The 22033-nt window shown below is 38.5% G+C and overlaps 1 non-coding gene across 1 annotated transcript; it reads left to right on the top strand.

Moving 5' to 3' along the window:
- The first annotated feature begins 15619 nt into the window (after positions 1-15619).
- On the top strand, positions 15620-15723 carry LOC148577622 (small nucleolar RNA R71). Its single transcript, XR_015904696.1, has one exon. It is a non-coding gene; the product is annotated as a small nucleolar RNA R71 (small nucleolar RNA).
- Positions 15724-22033: the final 6310 nt, after the last annotated feature.

Below are 22033 nucleotides of genomic sequence, written 5' to 3'. Positions count from 1 at the left end.
TGTGATTGTAGCATGCTTAGAAAACTAGCTTGCCATGAGCATTGAGTTGCTATTCTTCTTGCCTTGGATTGTCAATCTCTATTGCATGATTCTTTTCTTGCTTGGGGACAAGCAAGGTTTAAGTTTGGTGTTGTGATGACATGCCAACATGTCATGTTTTTCTATGCTTTTTCCTTTGTTTTCAATAGGTTTTATGCACTTTCTTGAGCCATAAGCAAGCCAATTGGGTAGATTTTCATGCTTCCTTTGATTTAATCAACCATGTATGAATTCATGCTATTTCATGAGGTTTTATGCTATAATTGTCACATATTATGAAAGAATGAATATCTCATGATTTTGAGCATAGCTTTGATGTGTTTGGTTGATTAATGATAGGTGAAGAAAGCTTGGAGAAAGGTTGAAGCAAGAAGGAATGGCTAGGAGGAAGAGAGGACAAAAAGTTTGAGCAAAAGTTTACCTCAAACTTTAGCTCAAACTTTTGGATTAATTGAAAATGAACCAGGGAGCAAAAAGCTGGACCAAAAGTTAGCCTCAAACTTTTGTGCAAACTTTTGGGCAAAAAGCTAGAGCAAAAGTTAGCCTCAAACTTTTTGGTTAACTTTTGGGCAAAAAGCTGGAGCAAAAGTTAGCCTCAAACTTTTTGGCTAACTTTTGGCATCACAAATCAACACCCTGGAGAGCAAAAGTTTACGCCAACGTTAGCCCCTAACTTTTTGGCTAACGTTGGCGCATGAACAACACACCCTGGAGAGCAAAAGTTTGCGCCAACGTTTGCCTCTAACTTTTTGGCAAACGTTGGCGCCACAAGGCATACAAGGGGTATACTTCCAACAAGAATAACTTGAGCTACACAGCTCCAAATGAGGTGATTCAAAAAGCAATGGAAAGTAGGAATCAAGAGCTTTCCAGGCATATATGGCACTACATAAACGAATATGGTGGCAGCCTGCAGTGAGGCCAACTGACCTCTGTACCTTCGACAGAGTATAACTCGAGCTGTAGAACTCCAAATGATGTGCTTCCAAAGGCATTGGAAAGTAGACATTCAGAGCTTTCCAACAATGTATAATAGTATGGGGTGAACAATGCGTTTGAGCCTCCAAAATTGGCGTTTTCGACCACGTTTGAGGCAAACTTTACCTCAAACGTTGGGCACCAAAGCCAGCGACCCTGTCCTCTTCAAAGGAGCATAACTTGAGTTGTAGATGTCCAATTGAGGTGATTCCAATTGGGTTAGAAAGTTGACATTCAGAGCTTTCCAACGATATATAATAGTCTATAGTGGGCATAAAATTGACAACGTTGACAAGAGGACAAAGTAGCGCCATGAGTGTGCAAGGGGAGGCCAACGTTGGAGCAAAAGTTAGACCCCAAACTTTTGCCCCAACGTTGGTATCAGCAAAAGAGGGTAGCTGAAGTGAAAAGTTGGAGTAAAAGTTTGCCTCAAACTTTTACTCAAACTTTTACTCAAGCTTTTAAGATTCACAACCCGGTTCACATTGGTTCTCTCTCCAACTCCAAGAGCAATCAACCAAGGCCTCTATCAACCCAATTCCATCAAGAGCAAGGGCCCAATTGACACCACTCAAAGGCACAAGAGATAGTTAGAATAGAAATTTCATTTTAATTGTAATTTGTTTAGAATTTTATTTTCATTTTGTAAAAACGCCTATAAATAGGTATCTGCTTCATTTTATAAAAAAGGCGAGCTCCACTAGGGAGCATTAGGAATACAGAGCTCTCTGTCTGAGTTTCATTTTCTGTTTTGAATCTTGAATTGAGATTGGAAGGAATTCTGTTTTCATTCTCTATTTGCAACTTCTCTTTACTTCTTCTGCAATCTTTTTTTAATTCTCTGCAACTTTTCTCTTGTTGAATCAAGGAAGGATCCACTCCTGAGATCTTCAACATCCTTTTAAATTTCTGCAAATTAAGCACAGTCACTTTGCTCTCTGATCTCCTTGTTCCCAATTTACTTTCCAGCACTTTTGTTCCTCTGCATTTTACATTTGAGCCATTGTGATCTGAATTTACTTTTCATGCAATTTTAATTTCCTTGCAATTGTTCTAAGCTTTGATTTACTGTTTTCATTTAATTTCCCTGCACCCAGTCTCCTTTATTTTCATGCAATTTACTTTCCTTGCAATTTAAGATTCTTGCTATTTTACTTCCTTGTTCTTTAAGTTACTGTCCAATTTACTTTCTGCACTTTAATTTTCCTTGTCATTTACTTTATGCTGCATCAATTATCACACAAATGTTAGCTTGACTAAACTAATCACCCACTAAAGTTGCTTGATCCATCAATCCCTGTAGGATCGACCTCACTCCCATGAGTTTTATTACTTGATACGACCCGGTGCACTTGCCGGTTAGATTTGGGTGTTTTGGAGAAATTCGTTTTTCCGCAAAAATATCCCATCACCACCCCAATTGGTTAAATTTTTTTTAAAAAACTTGCTTGATTAATGCACTTTGTGGATCATGTTTTGAGCAAAGAACACAAGCATGAGAGTTTTGAGCCTAATTGTGTGGTTATATCATATAATCACTTATTTTCATTCTTGTGTGCATTATTCTCTTCCTATAAGTGTAATATTTGATTTGTTTGATTCCTTATATCCATTATTTTGTGTATACATGCATTTGTATAATTGAGGCCATTATTCAAATAGCTCACTTACCCAAATAGCTAACCTTTTATCTTCCATTGCCAGCCAATTTTTAGCCTATGCTTAACCCATTTATTCTTAATTATAGCACATTACAAGCCTAAGTGAGAAACAATAAATGTCCCTTGTTTGGATCTTTGATTAGCTTAGGCTAGTGAGAGTGTTCATCATTTGATTTTGAGAAAGTTGGGTATAAGCAAGAAATGATTTATGCTCATAGGTTCTTTCACTTAAGACGGATTGAAGAATAAATTGTAAGGTCCTGTGAGTGAAGTGATTAAGTGTAAGTGGGGTGAACTCTAAATCATATGCTCTTGCAAGGTGTAACAACCCTGATTTTCGAGAACATGAGATCTTTTCTGAAAGTACGGATTTCTCCGGAAGATCAGTAAAGGGAACACCTCTGCTATATCATCAAGCATCTCAATCATCATTATCATTATGTCATCCTTAAGCTAGAACCTCCTCTGAGGCAAGCTCGATAATGCAATCGCGAAGAACCTAGTTTTTGAACCGTATCGGTTGGCAGTTTTAATTCTGATTTTCGTAAATAGTCTCTGTTTGACGAACCGGACTTGATTCATGAGAGGAGAGAGATAATAGTATAATATTATCATTATATTAGTATTAGAAAATGCCTGAATGACATTATAAGGTTACCTGGTCTGTTTTTGTTAAAAATAGAAAATCGGTTTAACTGGGTTTACGGTTTACTGGTGCAGCTTAGCACCAGCACTCTCTGATGAATTTAGCAATGCTAAGGCCTCATTATACATGTTATATTCTCATAATAAATATGTTACTAGTGTCATTTATGTTAGTAGCTCAGAAAATAATTTTTAGAGATGTTTTTACGAGTGTTCCAGTACACCTAGTTTTAGTAGTTGTACACCAGAGATATTTTAATATTATTTTAATCCACCTCCAAGCCAACCAATCACAAATCACCCTACACCCCCAAAACCCCCAAGGATGGCTCATTTTCACTTTGTGGCCGAAAATAGGTAGAGAGAAAAAGAGAGAAAAGTTCTTAGTTCCAAATTTTCAAAGCTTGATTTCTGCTGAACTAAAACTCAAATCAAAATTCCAATCCGACCAAAATGATCCTCTCTTCTTTCTCTACATGATCATATGACTTATCAAGGCTGGGATCAAGGTGAGTTGGCTGTACCATCTCTCTTTTGATTCAGTTTCAAGGAAACATGCTTAAATATGTGTTTTCTTGATGTGATTTAGGAGGAAAAAGTGTTTAAGGACCACCTGAAAGTTTAACCGAATTAGGAGCAGCAAAACCACGTAGGGATTGACGAATTTAATCTTGATTGATTGTGTTTGAGTTGTGTGATTATGATATGGTTTGGCTGTGCTTGAAATTGATTGTTTGTATGAGTAATTCTTGTTGAAATTTTGGTGAAAATTTGATGAAATTTGATGAAATTCAAGCTATGAATGTGTGTTCTTGGGCAGCTGGAAAAAACGAAACCCTAAGCTTAAATTGAGGTTCAATTTGTGTTAAAATCATGTAGAAAAGATGGGGTTTTAGTGGCTGCTAATTTATTTTGAATTATGGTAAAAATCGGTTGCTGAAAAGACTGAAAAACGGGTAAAAACAGAGAAAGAATCTGAAGAATTTACGAAGAACACGAAGAACACTTTGAGTGTGGTGAAGAACAATGAAGAACACCTTTTTGATCCATAAAAGGGCAAGGAAGTAAATATTTTGGTGTTTGGGGGGTTATTTTGTAATTTCCAAAAGTTAGGGTGGTAAAAGTAGAAATATTAAAAGTTACAGGTGGTAAAAAGTGAATTTTAAAGGTTAAAGGTTAAAGTAAAGTTAATTTTCGAAAATTTAATAATAAAATAATAAATAATAATAAAATATTAAATAATAATATTTAATTAAAAATAATATTTTAATAAATAATAATAAAATAATGCGGAAAAGGCAGTTTTCTGTAAAAGCTTTAGAAAGACAACTTTAAGCGCAGAATCTCATAATTAACTTCATAAAACACTTAGGGAGTGGTAAGAACATATTAGTGAGGCAAAGATAAAAGAAAGATAAAAAGTTGAAGAAAAGATAAAAACTAAAGAAAAGTCTGTAAGGTTTTAATAACAGAAAAACAGACAGAAATTAGTGAACGAACTAGGACAACATAGTTAGTCCTTGAGTTGCGACTAGGGTTAGGTATTATATGAAAAGTTAAGCTGTTTCGGTATAGACTTAATGAACCTATACTTGGTACAGGAAAACTATTCATACCGAAATTTACATAAATTTTAAATATATACGTTAAGCAGAGAAATCAGATCAAAGTAGAGAAACACAGAAAACAGAGTAACCAGAGTAAAGTAAAGAGATAAAGAGAAAAAGAGTAATATAGATACAGATGAAAAGAGTAACCAGAGAAGAGATAAAAGATACAGAGAACAGAGTAATTAAAACAGAGTAAAGAGATACAGAGAAAAGAGAAACCAGAGCAGAGTATAGAGATATAAAGAGAAGAGTAATATAATGAAGAGCTATATATATATATATATATATATATATATATATATATATATATATATATATATATATATATATATATATATATATTAGTTGCTTAATGCAACCCAGAGCTATATTTATATATATTAGTTGCTTGATGCAACCCAGAGCTATATTTATATATATATTAATTGCTTGATGCAACCCAGAGCTATATTTATATATATATATTAGTTGCTTGATGCAACCCAGAGCTTCTGTAGGGAAACTAAGTTACCTACAGCTATTTTCCGCTTCCCCAGAGCAGAGCAGAGTATATATATTTTCCTGCAGTAAGCAGAGGCTGTCTCAAATGAGCGGCTATTATTATATGCGCATTTATTTAGGAACGGAAAATCGTATTCGGGAAATCGGGATTACTCGTGACCGGATAAATGTCGGGATTGCGGGCAGCCAACCGACACATGAGCTCATGGCCTGCGCTAGGGCTAGACATGCATCATTCTTGTCTGCGCATCATTCTCTGTTGCATTCCTTTCTGTGTGTGATCTACTTCTTTATGTTTGTCTGCTCGTATGCTATTTCTGTGTTTTATTTTCTTGTATTCTTTTGTTTGTGTTCTGCTTTTTGTTGTCTCTACTTTCTCTTTCTATCTTTATCTTCTATTTACTGCTTCGCTATATTATGTTACTCGTCTACTAATCGACCCCAAATAAATGAACGTAACTAATAACCCCGACCCTACTAAGAACTCCCAACTTCTTACCCCTTCTCTCTCCCTTTCCCCTTCAGATGGAAGTAAGAGTACCTTACCATAGTTCGCTGATGACCATTCGCAAGAAGAGGATTCTGCTCTAGATAGTCTTCTTAGTCTAGGGTGAATATCGTTCTCTGATTATATGTATATACTGTGAGACCAGCCAACGTCTGCACCCCGTTCGTATGCGTACTTTAACCTAAATCCTGTGTACGAGATTCCTATTGTGTGGCTACTTCATGAGGCACCAGAGAGACTTCCTGTGGAAAAGTCTGATCGTGCAAATGATGTTCTATCTTTTGATGACGTGCCACTTGACTTGAGTTTTGAAGACCTAAGAACGTACTTTCCCTCGCTTTAGTAGTTTAGAGGGACTAGGTGAGTATAGAGTCTAGGCTAGCCTAGGTGCCAGCTTAGGGACCTCTTGAACAGGTCAGGACCTGGGATGTTGTATGTATATATATATGTATATAGATATTATTTAGCTATATCTAGGGGTGTTCTAACTAACAGTCTATATGCTAATAAAGGCTGAATCACCGAATGTTGTCAACTACTTGTGACGTATTTTTGTGTGGTTGTTTATAACTGTTTTATCTGTTATTACTTGTGAATTGATTATAAATGATTCTGTCCATTAATCCAAATATTTAAAAAAAAAATACACCAAGCAAATTAACTACGCGTTTAACAACGAATCAGGCTCATATGATAAATAATAGATAATAATTAGGAAGTCAAATTGGTAGCGCTCAGTTTCCGGTATGATCTAGACATATTGAAAATTGGGTCGTTACACAAGGGATTAAGTGCTCACTAGTCCTCACATATTGGGAGTCTTAGGTCTTAGGATTTTCATCCAAATGGTACCATGGAGATCTCTTTATATGTTGTCACCTTGAAGCAGCTTATAGTTTCTTTGCTTTAGCCTCGACTCTAAGTGTCATGTCTCAAAGCGGCTCTTTAGATAAGCTTTCAATCAATACTCCTAAACCAGTTGGTTTTAAGGTATTAGGTGTTAAAGCACCCCTAAGGATTTATGATGCGCATAAACTAGTTATGCCACGATTTAGGAAATTGCACGATCGGCAAAATTCCTTCCGGCAAGTGCACCGGTTATCGTCAAGTAAAAACTCACAATAGAGTGAGGTCGAATCCCACAAGGATTGGTTGAATGAGCAAGTCGGATTAGAAGTGTGTCTAGTTGAGCGGAATCAAGAATTAGATGAGAATTGCGGAATGTAAAATTGGCGGGAAACGTAAATGGCAAGGAATTGAAATGGCGGAATTTTAAATTGCATGAATTAAAGAGCAGAAGCTAAATTGCTGAAATTAAAAGGGAATGGGGGTGATTGCATGAATTGAGTTGCAGAATGTAAAGAGAAAGTGGAAATCGGAGATGGGGAATTCATTGGGTTATAGGAGATATTGAGATCTCCGAATCAAAACACGTTTATCTCTTCCTCAACCAATGCGTTCATTGAATTTTGCTTGGCAATCTTATATGATTGGATCCCAATCCCTTGGCTCACCAATTCTCTCTAAAAACAAACAAATTCCCAATCCCTTGGTTTAAATGTTCATAAGAAGAGATGATGCTCGATCACTGATTATACCACACAGTTTCATGAACCACAATTTGGTAGGATTACATGTCACAATATCCATCCAAACCCCAATCCAATTCACTGTGAGAAAGCTTCTCTAGCATGAATCCTCCATTCCTTTCCCAAGGTTCCGAAGGATTCCAATTATGGGTAGTTTCTTTCCCAAGACAACTACCCAATGGAATTAGATCGAGAAGCTTTCTAACAAAATTCAAGAGAAAAGATTGAAGAAGAAGATAAACTATTATTGATTCATTGAATTACAATAAAGCTCCCTAACCCAATGAAAGGGGGTTTAGTGAGTCATAGCTCTGAATTCAATTACAAAGGTATGAAAACTAGCAAAATGAAAAGGTTCCTCCTAACTTAAATTCTATCCTATTTATACACTTTCTACATTGAGCTTCTGTTGTGTTTCTTGGGCTTTGAGGCCTCTCCCTGCTTTCCTTTTGCTTTGGGTTTATGATCCATAATCTTGATGAGGCTGCTGATCCAAATTCTGTAACATTCATTGAGCCAACTTAGTGATAATCAAGTAATGACACATGACTCAACAAATTGAAATTCCAGACTCATCAATCCTTCAGGCCCAATCCATAAACCATGATATTCAATTGGGTTTCATACCAGAGTAAGTTTAAGTTAATGTTTGTGCTCAAATGCTAACTTAAACTGCAATATTTTTGGCCCAGAAACCTTTTCTAATAGTGGCGTTTAAGTTGCAGTTTAAGCTTAAACTGCAGCTTAAACGCCAGACACTTCCAGTGATGCCTTTTGTGGAAGCACGTTTAAGCCTTAGTTTAAGGTTAAACTGAAGCTTAAACGTGGAAATGGAAGAAGGCAGCCCTGGAGGGTCACTTAGTCGAACACGTTTAAGCTTCAGTTTAAGGTTAAACTGAAGCTTAAACGTGGAGATAGGAAAGGCAGCCCTGGAGGTCGAACACGTTTAAGCTCCAGTTTAAGGTTAAACAGGAGCTTAAACGTGGAAATAGAGAAAGCCATCCTGGAGGTCGAACACGTTTAAGCTCCAGTTTAAGGTTAAACTGGAGCTTAAACGTGGAAGCGGAAAAAGGTAGCCCTGGAGGTGTCGAACACGTTTAAGCTCCAGTTTAAGGTTAAACTGGAGCTTAAACGTGGAAGCAGAGAAAGCAACCCTGGAGGTCGAACACGTTTAAGCTCCAGTTTAAGGTTAAACTGGAGCTTAAACGTGGAAATGGAGAAAGCAACCCTGGAGGAGAAAACTTGGTCGAACACGTTTAAGCTCCAGTTTAAGGTTAAACTGGAGCTTAAACGTGGAAATGGCTCCCTGGTGCATTTCCCATTTCTGGCGTTTAACTTCCAGTTTAAGGTTAAACTGTAGGTTAAACGCCACTTTCACCCTTTCCTCAGCTTTCATGATTTTGGCCGTTTAAGTTCCAGTTTAAGCTTAAACTGGAACTTAAACTCCACATGTGATATTCAAGCTTCCTTTATTGATTTTTGTTGCTTCCTTGCCTAGCCTCTTCTTCCCTGAAATCATCCAAACAACTGCATCAAAGTCTTGCAAATTTTCATGAGAATCTTCCATTCATAGCATTCAAGTAATATAACTAAAAACTCATGAAATTTGCATAAAAATCATACTGTTTGGATGGTTCATTGCTTTGTTATTCATTTAACCATTCTTGGTTACTTTAAACTCAAGAAAGTGCATAAAACAACTAAAACTAACAGAAAAATGCTAGTGAAACTCGCCTAAGATGCTTTGGCATCACAACACCAAACTTAATACTTGCTTGTCCCTAAGCAAGTCCTGAGTTATTTGAGAAGAAAGTATGAAACAGAAAGCAATTCCATTGGCTATATTAGTAAGCACTTTAAGTTCATCAGAAGGGTTTTATGCAGAAAGTTGCAGCATCACTTTTTCATTCTTATCAGGTAAGATTATCACTTTTTTATTGCATCCATCAAACACTGCTATGGCCTCTTGTTACTCTTATGTCCTTGGCACTTTTCTCTTCTTTGTTTTTCTTTTCTTTTTCTTTGAGCTCCCTTGCTCCTTGTTTGCTTAGTGTCATGTGTTGCACACGCCTTTGGCATTTTCTTTTTCTTATCAGTGCACTACACATATCCACTGCAGGCATTTTAGTTCACATTTCTTCTTGAGACATTGGTGCCTAGCACCTCTTTGTGTGACTAAATGTTTTGTATTTAGGTTGCTCTTGATAATGGACTTTTGGTTGATAATCCCGGGTTAGTTAACCCAAGTTACCAAGTGTTGAAACACTCCTCAGAACCTATTCATCCAAGCATATCCTTAATACATAAACACCACAGGCATTTGTCTCAGAAGTTCAAACCATTGGTGCCTAGCTTATTTTCTCAATTTTTTTTTTTTTTGCTTTTTGGTTGCCTTTTTTCAGTGGCTTTTTCTTCTTCTTTTTCTTTCTTTTTCATGGCCAAAGACATTTATTCATCAAGATCCATAGACAGTTTTCAATTTCTACACAAAAAAATGATAATTCCACACTTTAATTTCCAGTGATCTGACTAAACAATCAAGCATGCATACCACCACTTAATTCTACTTGATTTGTCACTAATTGAGCCGAGTTACTTTTGTTCAAACTTTTCTTTTATTTTTGGAAACAGAACAAGCATGGCAAGCATTTGTTTAAGAAGGTGAAGTTATATCCAAACATCTAGGCATTCACTTTATTCAAAGCAATAAACAGACAAACATACTAGAAACTTCACATTCCAGAAAGATTCAACAATTACAGTTTAAATCAGAACAAGCATGCTTTTGTTTGCCCTTTTTAAAGAGTTGTCAAGGAACAATACCACCTTGTGAAATTCCTTGTTTTCTCTTTGTTGCCAGGAAACAATTTGATTTCTCCTTCTTCTCCTAGTTGTTGTTTTATGTTCTTTCTAAGATCCTTGTTTCCTTTCCTGCAAAGAGTGATGAAGTTGCTTGCTTCTCAAGCACTTGAGTGGTTAGTTCAACTATGTATGGGCAAGTGTCTGAGTCTTAGTTGGTGTGTGAACACCAAACTTAGTCTCCTACTTACTCCTCTGCTCTTTGAGTCCTCGAATTCTTCTTGGAATGAAGTTGCTGCTAAGGATTTTAAGCATTTCTGTGATTGCTTAGAATGGTTGTTCCTTTCATATAATTCAAAGGTTGTTGTGTTCAGTTGATCTTTATGGTGGAACACCAAACTTAGAGTCACACATTCCCCTTTGAATTATTGATCCACGAATTCATTGTTTGGTGTGAAACACCAAACTTAATTCCTTGCAATGCACAGAAACTACTTCACCTTTTTATTGAAACAAATAAAAGAAACAGCAAGGTAGTATTACCTCAGGTTGGGTTGCCTCCCAACAAGCACTTCTTTAACGTCATTAGCTTGACGGTCAGCTGCCTTAGTTGAGGTGATATTTAACTTTGTCCTTCTCCTCCACATCTCCCAAGTAATGTTTGAGTCTTTGACCATTCACCGTGAAGGTTCGTTGTGACTTTTCTTCCATGATTTCTATTTGTCCATATTGGGAGACCTTGGTGACAAGGAATGGTCCAGACCACCTTGATTTTAGCTTCCCTGGAAATAGCTTCAGCCTAGAATTGTAGAGCAATACTTTTTGTCCCTCCTCAAATTTCCTTGGGGCTATGTTGCTGTCATGCTTCTTCTTTGCTCTTTCTTTGTAAATTTTGGCATTCTCATAAGCTTCAGCTCTGAATTCTTCCAACTCTTGAATTTGCAACATCCTTCTTTCTCCAGCAGCTTTGCTGTCTAGGTTCAAGAGTTTCAAGGCCCAGAATGCCTTGTGCTCCAACTCCAGTGGCAAATGGCAAGCTTTTCCATATACTAGTTGGTAAGGAGACATTCCAATTGGTGTCTTGAAAGCTGTCCTATATGCCCAAAGAGCATCATCTAGCTTAATCGACCAGTCCTTCCTTGAAGTTCCCACAGTCTTCTCCAGGATTCTTTTGAGTTCCCTATTAGATATTTCGGCTTGCCCACTTGTCTGTGGATGGTATGGTGTGGCTACCTTGTGTTTGACTCCATATTTTAGAAGCAATGCCTCTAATGGTTTGTTGCAGAAGTGGCTTCCTCCATCACTGATGATTGTTCTTGGAACCCCAAAACGGCAAAAAATGTGTTTTCTGAGGAAGTTCATGACTACCTTGTTATCATTGGTTGGAGTTGCTATTGCTTCAACCCATTTGGAGAAATAGTCTACTGCCACAAGGATGTAATTATTTGAGTATGAGGTAGGAAAGGGTCCCATGAAATCTATCCCCCATACATCAAACAATTCAAGTTCCAGAATGAATTGTTGTGGCATTTCATTTCTTCTTGGCAGGTTCCCCGCTTTCTGGCATTCATGGCAGTGCTTCACTAGTTCCTTTGCATCTTTGAAGATAGTGGGCCAATAAAAACCACACTGCAACACCTTAGCTACTGTTCTTTCTCCTGCAAAATGTCCTCCATAAGTGGAGCCATGGCAGTCCCATAAGACTTCCCTTCCTTCTTCCTCTGATATGCATCTTCTGAGTATGCCATCCGAACATTTTTTGAACAAGTATGGTTCGTCCCAGATGAAGTATTTGGCATCATTTACCAATTTCTTCCTTTGATGCTTGTTAAATTCCAACGGCAAACTCCCAGTGGCCTTGAAGTTTGCTATGTCTGCAAACCAGGGTGCTTTGTGAATTACCATGAGTTGTTCATCAGGAAAGCACTCATTTATATGTGTGCTTTGTGCGCTTCCTTCTTCACATGGTATCCTTGATAAATGGTCTGCCACCTTGTTCTCTACACCCTTCTTGTCTTTGATTTCAATGTCAAATTCCTGCAACAAAAGAACCCATCTAATAAGTCTTGGTTTGGATTCTTGTTTAGCAAGTAAGTATTTTAAAGCTGAATGATCAGTGAAGACAGTGACTTTAGATCCAATGAGATAGGATCTAAATTTGTCAAATGCAAAGACTATTGCCAAGAGTTCTTTTTCAGTGGTTGTGTAATTCCTTTGGTTATCATTCAAGACCTTACTGGCATAATAAATCACATGTACCAAATTGTCTTTCCTTTGTCCTAACACTGCCCCAACAGCAAGGTTTGATGCATCACACATCAGTTCAAAAGGTAAGTTCCAATCAGGTGGGGCAATGATAGGTGCAGAGGAAAGTTTTTGCTTCAAAAGTTCATAGGCTAGCATGCAATTTTTATCAAATACAAAGGGTGTATCAGAGACAAGCAAGTTACTCAAAGGTTTGGCTATTTTAAAAAAGTCTCTAATAAACCTTCTGTAAAAGCCAGCGTGTCCCAAAAAACTCCTAATTGCCTTGACATTACTCGGTGGAGGTAATTTTTCAATGAGTTCCACCTTAGCTCTGTCCACCTCAATGCCTCTATTCGAGATTTTGTGGCCAAGGACTATTCCTTCTGTGACCATGAAATGACACTTTTCCCAGTTTAATACTAGGTTGGTCTCTTGGCATCTCTTAAGCACCAAGGCAAGGTGGTGTAGGCAGCTAGGAAAAGAATCTCCAAACACAGAAAAATCATCCATGAAAACCTCAATAAATTTTTCAATCATGTCCGAAAAGATGGACAGCATGCATCTTTGGAAAGTGGCAGGTGCATTGCACAATCCAAAGGGCATGCGTCTATAAGCAAAAACTCCATATGGACAAACAAATGATGTTTTCTCTTGATCTCTAGGATCAACTACTATCTGATTATAGCCTGAGTATCCATCCAGAAAGCAATAGTAAGCATGTCCTGCAAGCCTTTCAAGCATCTGATCCATGAATGGAAGTGGGAAATGATCTTTTCTGGTGGCTTCATTGAGCTTTCTGTAGTCTATGCACATCCTCCACCCAGTGACAGTTCTTGTGGGTATGAGTTCGTTCCTCTCATTTGGCACTACAGTTATGCCCCCTTTCTTGGGCACTACATGGATGGGACTAACCCATGGGCTATCAGAAATGGGGTATATCACCCCTGCCTGCCATAACTTCATGACCTCCTTTTGTACCACTTCTTTCATGACGGGATTCAATCTTCTCTGAGCTTGAATGTAGGGTCTAGCATCCTCTTCTAACAAGATTTTATGCATGCATATGGATGAACTTATCCCCTTCAAATCAGCTAGGGTCCATCCAATGGCGTCTTGATGAGTTTGTAGCACATTGATCAATTTTTCTTCCTGTTCTTGGCTCAGGGCAGAGCTAATGATAACAGGATGGCTCTCATTACTACCCAAGTATGCATACTTGAGATTAGGGGGCAATGCTTTGAGCTCAGGCTTTGGTGCTTCCTTCTCTTCTTTCACTCTCTCTGGCATGCTTGGCATGGTTGTTTCAGTAGCCTTGATGTCACTATCTTCAATATCCTTGGTGAACTCCTCCTCTGCCACTTCCTTTGTTGTTTCCTCAAAGGTTTCTTGTACTGCAATGTCCACTACATCCACTCTCATGCATTCCTTTAGTGATTCTGATGGATAGCTCATTGCCTTGAATACGTTAAACACCAATTGCTCATCATGCAGTCTAAGAGTGAGCTCACCCTTTTGGACATCTATGATGGCTCCAGCAGTAGCCAGGAAGGGTCTTCCCAGAATTATTGAAGCTTCGGCTTCTTCCTCCATATCTAACACCACAAAATCGGCAGGGAATATGAAATCTCCCACTTTTACCAACAAATCCTCAACTATCCCATGAGGGAATTTAAAAGTTCGATCTGCCAATTGGAGGGCCATTCTTGTTGGTTTGGCTTCCTCAATCTTCATTCTTCTCATCATTGTTAGAGACATCAAATTGATACTGGCCCCTAAGTCACACAAGGCCTTCTCCACCATGACTTCTCCTATGATGCAGGGGATTTGAAAACTGCCTGGATCATTCAGTTTCTGAGGCAATTTGTGTTGAATGATGGCACTGCATTCTTCAGTCAACAACACAGTTTCCTCATTTCTCCAGCTTCTCTTTTTGGTCATTAATTCCTTTAAGAATTTTGCATAGAGTGGCATTTGCTCTATTGCCTCAGCAAACGGAATGTTGATTTGAAGCTTCTTGAAAATCTCCAAAAATCTGGAGAATTGGCCATCCTTTTCACTTTTCATCAAACGTTGAGGATATGGTGCTTTGGGTGTGTACGGCTTCAGGACCTCTTTTTCTTTTTCTTTTGTTGCAGACGGTGTAAAAGATTGTCTAGTTCCTTGTCTCTCACATTTTCCTTTGCTTCATCCTCTGTGGTTTCCCTTGAGATCTCCTTTAGCTCCTTTCCACTTCTGAGGGTTATGGCCTTACATTCTTCCCTTGCAATAGCCTTGGCAGCATGAGAAACGCTTGGCCCAGGGGTTTGCTTATACAAATACCCAATTTGATTTTCTAGCTTCTCGATGGCAGCTCCTTGGTTTTGCAAGTTGGAAATTACTTCTTCCTTAAAGGCTTTCAATTCGGTTATGTCTTGACCCATGGTTGCAAGCATTCCTTCTATCCTGTTTAATTGATCTTGAAATTGTTGGTTCGGATTAGGTTGGGTAGGTCGATTATTTTGGCCTTGATATGATGGTTGGGAGTAAGCGTTTTGTGTGGCTTGGTATGATCTTTGGTTGGAGTTTTGGTATGTGGACTTGTTATGTTGGTTTTGCTGGTTTCCCCACCCAAAGTTTGGGTGGTTTTTCCAGCCTGGGTTGTAAGTGTTGGAATGTGGATCATATGGTTGCCTTTGTTGATTTCCTACATAATTGGCCTCTTCCCAATCACCTCCTTCAGTGCTTGCTTCCTCTTGATCTTGTGTGTGTATTGCAGCCACTTGCTTTGTTTCTAATTTCCTGGTGAGCTCTGCTAGTTGCTTGGCAAACACCTTGTTTTGGGCTAGAATTGTATCAACATGGTTCAGCTCCATGACTCCTTTAGTGTTGTGTCTCTCTGATGCATAGTAGTACTCATTCTTAGCCACTGTCTCAATCACTTCAATGGCTTCTTCCACAGTCTTTTTCCTGTTCAATGAACCTCCTGATGAATGGTCTACAGCCTTCCTTGATTCATAAGAAAGTCCATCATAGAAAATGTGCAATTGCACCCAGTCATGGAACATGTCTGGTGGGCATTTCCATGTCAGATCCTTGAACCTCTCCCATGCCTCGTAGAGAGTTTCACCATCTTGTTGTCTAAAAGTCTGAACCTCAGATCGAAGCCTATTGACCTTTTGTGGGGGGTAGAAACGTGCCAGAAACTTGCTTTCCACCTCATCCCATGTTGTTAGGCTCCCCCTTGGGAATGATTCCAGCCACTTAGCTGCCTTGTCCCTAAGGGAAAATGGGAACAAAAGCAGTTTATAGGCATCTTCCTGGACTCCATTGGACTTCACAGTGTCGCAAATTCTCAGGAATTTTGTGAGATGTTGGTTTGGGTCTTCATTAGCACTCCCACCAAATGAACAATGATTCTCCACAAGTGATATTAGCTGTGGTTTGAGCTCAAAATTGTTGGCCTGAATGGGTGGTTTCTGAATGCTGCTACCACAATTCCCAGATGTTGGGTTTATGTATGAACCAAGAACCCTCCTCTCGGGAATGGCATTGTTTCCATCAGCTCTCCCATGGTTATGAACTTCTCTTTCCATGTTGAGATCTAGAGCTTCCTCAAAATTGTCCTCAGATTCTCCTTCAAATTCTTCTTCTCCCAGTACTCTCTTCCCTCTTGCTTCCCTTCTAAGTCTATGAAGGGTCCTCTCTGGTTCGGTATATGGAGGAGTTGATGTCTCTCCTCTCCTACCTGTCATACAAGAACACAGCACAGGCAACAAACAAGTAAAATACTCTTGGTTAATGGAAGAGTATGGTTAGAGCAGTTGAGGAATTAATTCAAATAGTTAGTGAGTCAGTGAGTTAGTTGCTTGAATTTAAAGGCATAAAGAAAGAAAGCATGTAACAGAGTGCAGAAATTAAAATTCAACAAGTAACTTGAACTGAATGAACAAAGCAAAAAAAATGCTCAATCTAGTTAACTTCCAATTGGAGAATTGTCAATCGAAAACCAATCCCCGGCAACGGCGCCATAAACTTGATGCGCATAAACTAGTTATGCCATGATTTAGAAAATTGCACGATCGGCAAAATTCCTTCCGGCAAGTGCACCGGTTATCGTCAAGTAAAAACTCACAATAGAGTGAGGTCGAATCCCACAAGGATTGGTTGAATGAGCAAGTCGGATTAGAAGTGTGTCTAGTTGAGCGGAATCAAGAATTAGATGAGAATTGCGGAATGTAAAATTGGCGGGAAACGTAAATGGCAAGGAATTGAAATGGCGGAATTTTAAATTGCATGAATTAAAGAGCAGAAGCTAAATTGCTGAAATTAAAAGGGAATGGGGGTGATTGCATGAATTGAGTTGCAGAATGTAAAGAGAAAGTGGAAATCGGAGATGGGGAATTCATTGGGTTATAGGAGATATTGAGATCTCCGAATCAAAACACGTTTATCTCTTCCTCAACCAATGCGTTCATTGAATTTTGCTTGGCAATCTTATATGATTGGATCCCAATCCCTTGGCTCACCAATTCTCTCTAAAAACAAACAAATTCCCAATCCCTTGGTTTAAATGTTCATAAGAAGAGATGATGCTCGATCACTGATTATACCACACAGTTTCATGAACCACAATTTGGTAGGATTACATGTCACAATATCCATCCAAACCCCAATCCAATTCACTGTGAGAAAGCTTCTCTAGCATGAATCCTCCATTCCTTTCCCAAGGTTCCGAAGGATTCCAATTATGGGTAGTTTCTTTCCCAAGACAACTACCCAATGGAATTAGATCGAGAAGCTTTCTAACAAAATTCAAGAGAAAAGATTGAAGAAGAAGATAAACTATTATTGATTCATTGAATTACAATAGAGCTCCCTAACCCAATGAAAGGGGGTTTAGTGAGTCATAGCTCTGAATTCAATTACAAAGGTATGAAAACTAGCAAAATGAAAAGGTTCCTCCTAACTTAAATTCTATCCTATTTATACACTTTCTACATTGAGCTTCTGTTGTGTTTCTTGGGCTTTGAGGCCTCTCCCTGCTTTCCTTTTGCTTTGGGTTTATGATCCATACTCTTGATGAGGCTGCTGATCCAAATTCTGTAACATTCATTGAGCCAACTTAGTGATAATCAAGTAATGACACATGACTCAACAAATTGAAATTCCAGACTCATCAATCCTTCAGGCCCAATCCATAAACCATGATATTCAATTGGGTTTCATACCAGAGTAAGTTTAAGTTAATGTTTGTGCTCAAACGCTAACTTAAACTGCAATATTTTTGGCCCAGAAACCTTTTCTAATAGTGGCGTTTAAGTTGCAGTTTAAGCTTAAACTGCAGCTTAAACGCCAGACACTTCCAGTGATGCCTTTTGTGGAAGCACGTTTAAGCTTCAGTTTAAGGTTAAACTGAAGCTTAAACGTGGAAATGGAAGAAGGCAGCCCTGGAGGGTCACTTAGTCGAACACGTTTAAGCTTCAGTTTAAGGTTAAACTGAAGCTTAAACGTGGAGATAGGAAAGGCAGCCCTGGAGGTCGAACACGTTTAAGCTCCAGTTTAAGGTTAAACTGGAGCTTAAACGTGGAAATAGAGAAAGCCATCCTGGAGGTCGAACACGTTTAAGCTCCAGTTTAAGGTTAAACTGGAGCTTAAACGTGGAAGCGGAGAAAGGTAGCCCTGGAAGTGTCGAACACGTTTAAGCTCCAGTTTAAGGTTAAACTGGAGCTTAAACGTGGAAGCAGAGAAAGCAACCCTGGAGGTCGAACACGTTTAAGCTCCAGTTTAAGGTTAAACTGGAGCTTAAACGTGGAAATGGAGAAAGCAACCCTGGAGGAGAAAACTTGGTTGAACACGTTTAAGCTCCAGTTTAAGGTTAAACTGGAGCTTAAACGTGGAAATGGCTCCCTGGTGCATTTCCCATTTCTGACGTTTAACTTCCAGTTTAAGGTTAAACTGTAGGTTAAACGCCACTTTCACCCTTTCCTCAGCTTTCATGATTTTGGCCGTTTAAGTTCCAGTTTAAGCTTAAACTGGAACTTAAACTCCACATGTGATATTCAAGCTTCCTTTATTGATTTTTGTTGCTTCCTTGCCTAGCCTCTTCTTCCCTGAAATCATCCAAACAACTGCATCAAAGTCTTGCAAATTTTCATGAGAATCTTCCATTCATAGCATTCAAGTAATATAACTAAAAACTCATGAAATTTGCATAAAAATCATACTGTTTGGATGGTTCATTGCTTTGTTATTCATTTAACCATTCTTGGTTACTTTAAGCTCAAGAAAGTGCATAAAACAACTAAAACTAATAGAAAAATGCTAGTGAAACTCGCCTAAGATGCTTTGGCATCACAACACCAAACTTAATACTTGCTTGTCCCTAAGCAAGTCCTGAGTTATTTGAGAAGAAAGTATGAAACAGAAAGCAATTCCATTGGCTATATTAGTAAGCACTTTAAGTTCATCAGAAGGGTTTTATGCAGAAAGTTGCAGCATCACTTTTTCATTCTTATCAGGTAAGATTATCACTTTTTTATTGCATCCATCAAACACTGCTATGGCCTCTTGTTACTCTTATGTCCTTGGCACTTTTCTCTTCTTTGTTTTTCTTTTCTTTTTCTTTGAGCTCCCTTGCTCCTTGTTTGCTTAGTGTCATGTGTTGCACACGCCTTTGGCATTTTCTTTTTCTTATCAGTGCACTACACATATCCACTGCAGGCATTTTAGTTCACATTTCTTCTTGAGACATTGGTGCCCAGCACCTCTTTGTGTGACTAAATGTTTTGTATTTAGGTTGCTCTTGATAATGGACTTTTGGTTGATAATCCCGGGTTAGTTAACCCAAGTTACCAAGTGTTGAAACACTCCTCAGAACCTATTCATCCAAGCATATCCTTAATACATAAACACCACAGGCATTTGTCTCAGAAGTTCAAACCATTGGTGCCTAGCTTATTTTCTCAATTTTTTTTTTTTTTGCTTTTTGGTTGCCTTTTTTCAGTGGCTTTTTCTTCTTCTTTTTCTTTCTTTTTCATGGCCAAAGACATTTATTCATCAAGATCCATAGACAGTTTTCAATTTCTACACAAAAAAATGATAATTCCACACTTTAATTTCCAGTGATCTGACTAAACAATCAAGCATGCATACCACCACTTAATTCTACTTGATTTGTCACTAATTGAGCCGAGTTACTTTTGTTCAAACTTTTCTTTTATTTTTGGAAACAGAACAAGCATGGCAAGCATTTGTTTAAGAAGGTGAAGTTATATCCAAACATCTAGGCATTCACTTTATTCAAAGCAATAAACAGACAAACATACTAGAAACTTCACATTCCAGAAAGATTCAACAATTACAGTTTAAATCAGAACAAGCATGCTTTTGTTTGCCCTTTTTAAAGAGTTGTCAAGGAACAATACCACCTTGTGAAATTCCTTGTTTTCTCTTTGTTGCCAGGAAACAATTTGATTTCTCCTTCTTCTCCTAGTTGTTGTTTTATGTTCTTTCTAAGATCCTTGTTTCCTTTCCTGCAAAGAGTGATGAAGTTGCTTGCTTCTCAAGCACTTGAGTGGTTAGTTCAACTATGTATGGGCAAGTGTCTGAGTCTTAGGTTGGTGTGTGAACACCAAACTTAGTCTCCTACTTACTCCTCTGCTCTTTGAGTCCTCGAATTCTTCTTGGAATGAAGTTGCTGCTAAGGATTTTAAGCATTTATGTGATTGCTTAGAATGGTTGTTCCTTTCATATAATTCAAAGGTTGTTGTGTTCAGTTGATCTTTATGGTGGAACACCAAACTTAGAGTCACACATTCCCCTTTGAATTATTGATCCACGAATTCATTGTTTGGTGTGAAATACCAAACTTAATTCCTTGCAATGCATAGAAACTACTTCACCTTTTTATTGAAACAAATAAAAGAAACAGCAAGGTAGTATTACCTCAGGTTGGGTTGCCTCCCAACAAGCGCTTCTTTAACGTCATTAGCTTGACGGTCAGCTGCCTTAGTTGAGGTGATATTTAACTTTGTCCTTCTCCTCCACATCTCCCAAGTAATGTTTGAGTCTTTGACCATTCACCGTGAAGGTTCGTTGTGACTTTTCTTCCATGATTTCTATTTGTCCATATTGGGAGACCTTGGTGACAAGGAATGGTCCAGACCACCTTGATTTTAGCTTCCCTGGAAATAGCTTCAGCCTAGAATTGTAGAGCAATACTTTTTGTCCCTCCTCAAATTTCCTTGGGGCTATGTTGCTGTCATGCTTCTTCTTTGCTCTTTCTTTGTAAATTTTGGCATTCTCATAAGCTTCAGCTCTGAATTCTTCCAACTCTTGAATTTGCAACATCCTTCTTTCTCCAGCAGCTTTGCTGTCTAGGTTCAAGAGTTTCAAGGCCCAGAATGCCTTGTGCTCCAACTCCAGTGGCAAATGGCAAGCTTTTCCATATACTAGTTGGTAAGGAGACATTCCAATTGGTGTCTTGAAAGCTGTCCTATATGCCCAAAGAGCATCATCTAGCTTAATCGACCAGTCCTTCCTTGAAGTTCCCACAGTCTTCTCCAGGATTCTTTTGAGTTCCCTATTAGATATTTCGGCTTGCCCACTTGTCTGTGGATGGTATGGTGTGGCTACCTTGTGTTTGACTCCATATTTTAGAAGCAATGCCTCTAATGGTTTGTTGCAGAAGTGGCTTCCTCCATCACTGATGATTGTTCTTGGAACCCCAAAACGGCAAAAAATGTGTTTTCTGAGGAAGTTCATGACTACCTTGTTATCATTGGTTGGAGTTGCTATTGCTTCAACCCATTTGGAGAAATAGTCTACTGCCACAAGGATGTAATTATTTGAGTATGAGGTAGGAAAGGGTCCCATGAAATCTATCCCCCATACATCAAACAATTCAAGTTCCAGAATGAATTGTTGTGGCATTTCATTTCTTCTTGGCAGGTTCCCCGCTTTCTGGCATTCATGGCAGTGCTTCACTAGTTCCTTTGCATCTTTGAAGATAGTGGGCCAATAAAAACCACACTGCAACACCTTAGCTGCTGTTCTTTCTCCTGCAAAATGTCCTCCATAAGTGGAGCCATGGCAGTCCCATAAGACTTCCCTTCCTTCTTCCTCTGATATGCATCTTCTGAGTATGCCATCCGAACATTTTTTGAACAAGTATGGTTCGTCCCAGATGAAGTATTTGGCATCATTTACCAATTTCTTCCTTTGATGCTTGTTAAATTCCAACGGCAAACTCCCAGTGGCCTTGAAGTTTGCTATGTCTGCAAACCAGGGTGCTTTGTGAATTACCATGAGTTGTTCATCAGGAAAGCACTCATTTATATGTGTGCTTTGTGCGCTTCCTTCTTCACATGGTATCCTTGATAAATGGTCTGCCACCTTGTTCTCTACACCCTTCTTGTCTTTGATTTCAATGTCAAATTCCTGCAACAAAAGAACCCATCTAATAAGTCTTGGTTTGGA

This window comes from Arachis ipaensis, chromosome B1, assembly GCF_059453495.1.
Source record: "Arachis ipaensis isolate K30076 ecotype BB chromosome B1, ASM5945349v1, whole genome shotgun sequence".
In the NCBI taxonomy this organism is placed as follows: domain Eukaryota; kingdom Viridiplantae; phylum Streptophyta; class Magnoliopsida; order Fabales; family Fabaceae; genus Arachis; species Arachis ipaensis.
The sequence above is the reverse complement of the archived record's forward strand: the minus strand, read 5'-3'. Positions and strand labels throughout refer to the sequence as shown.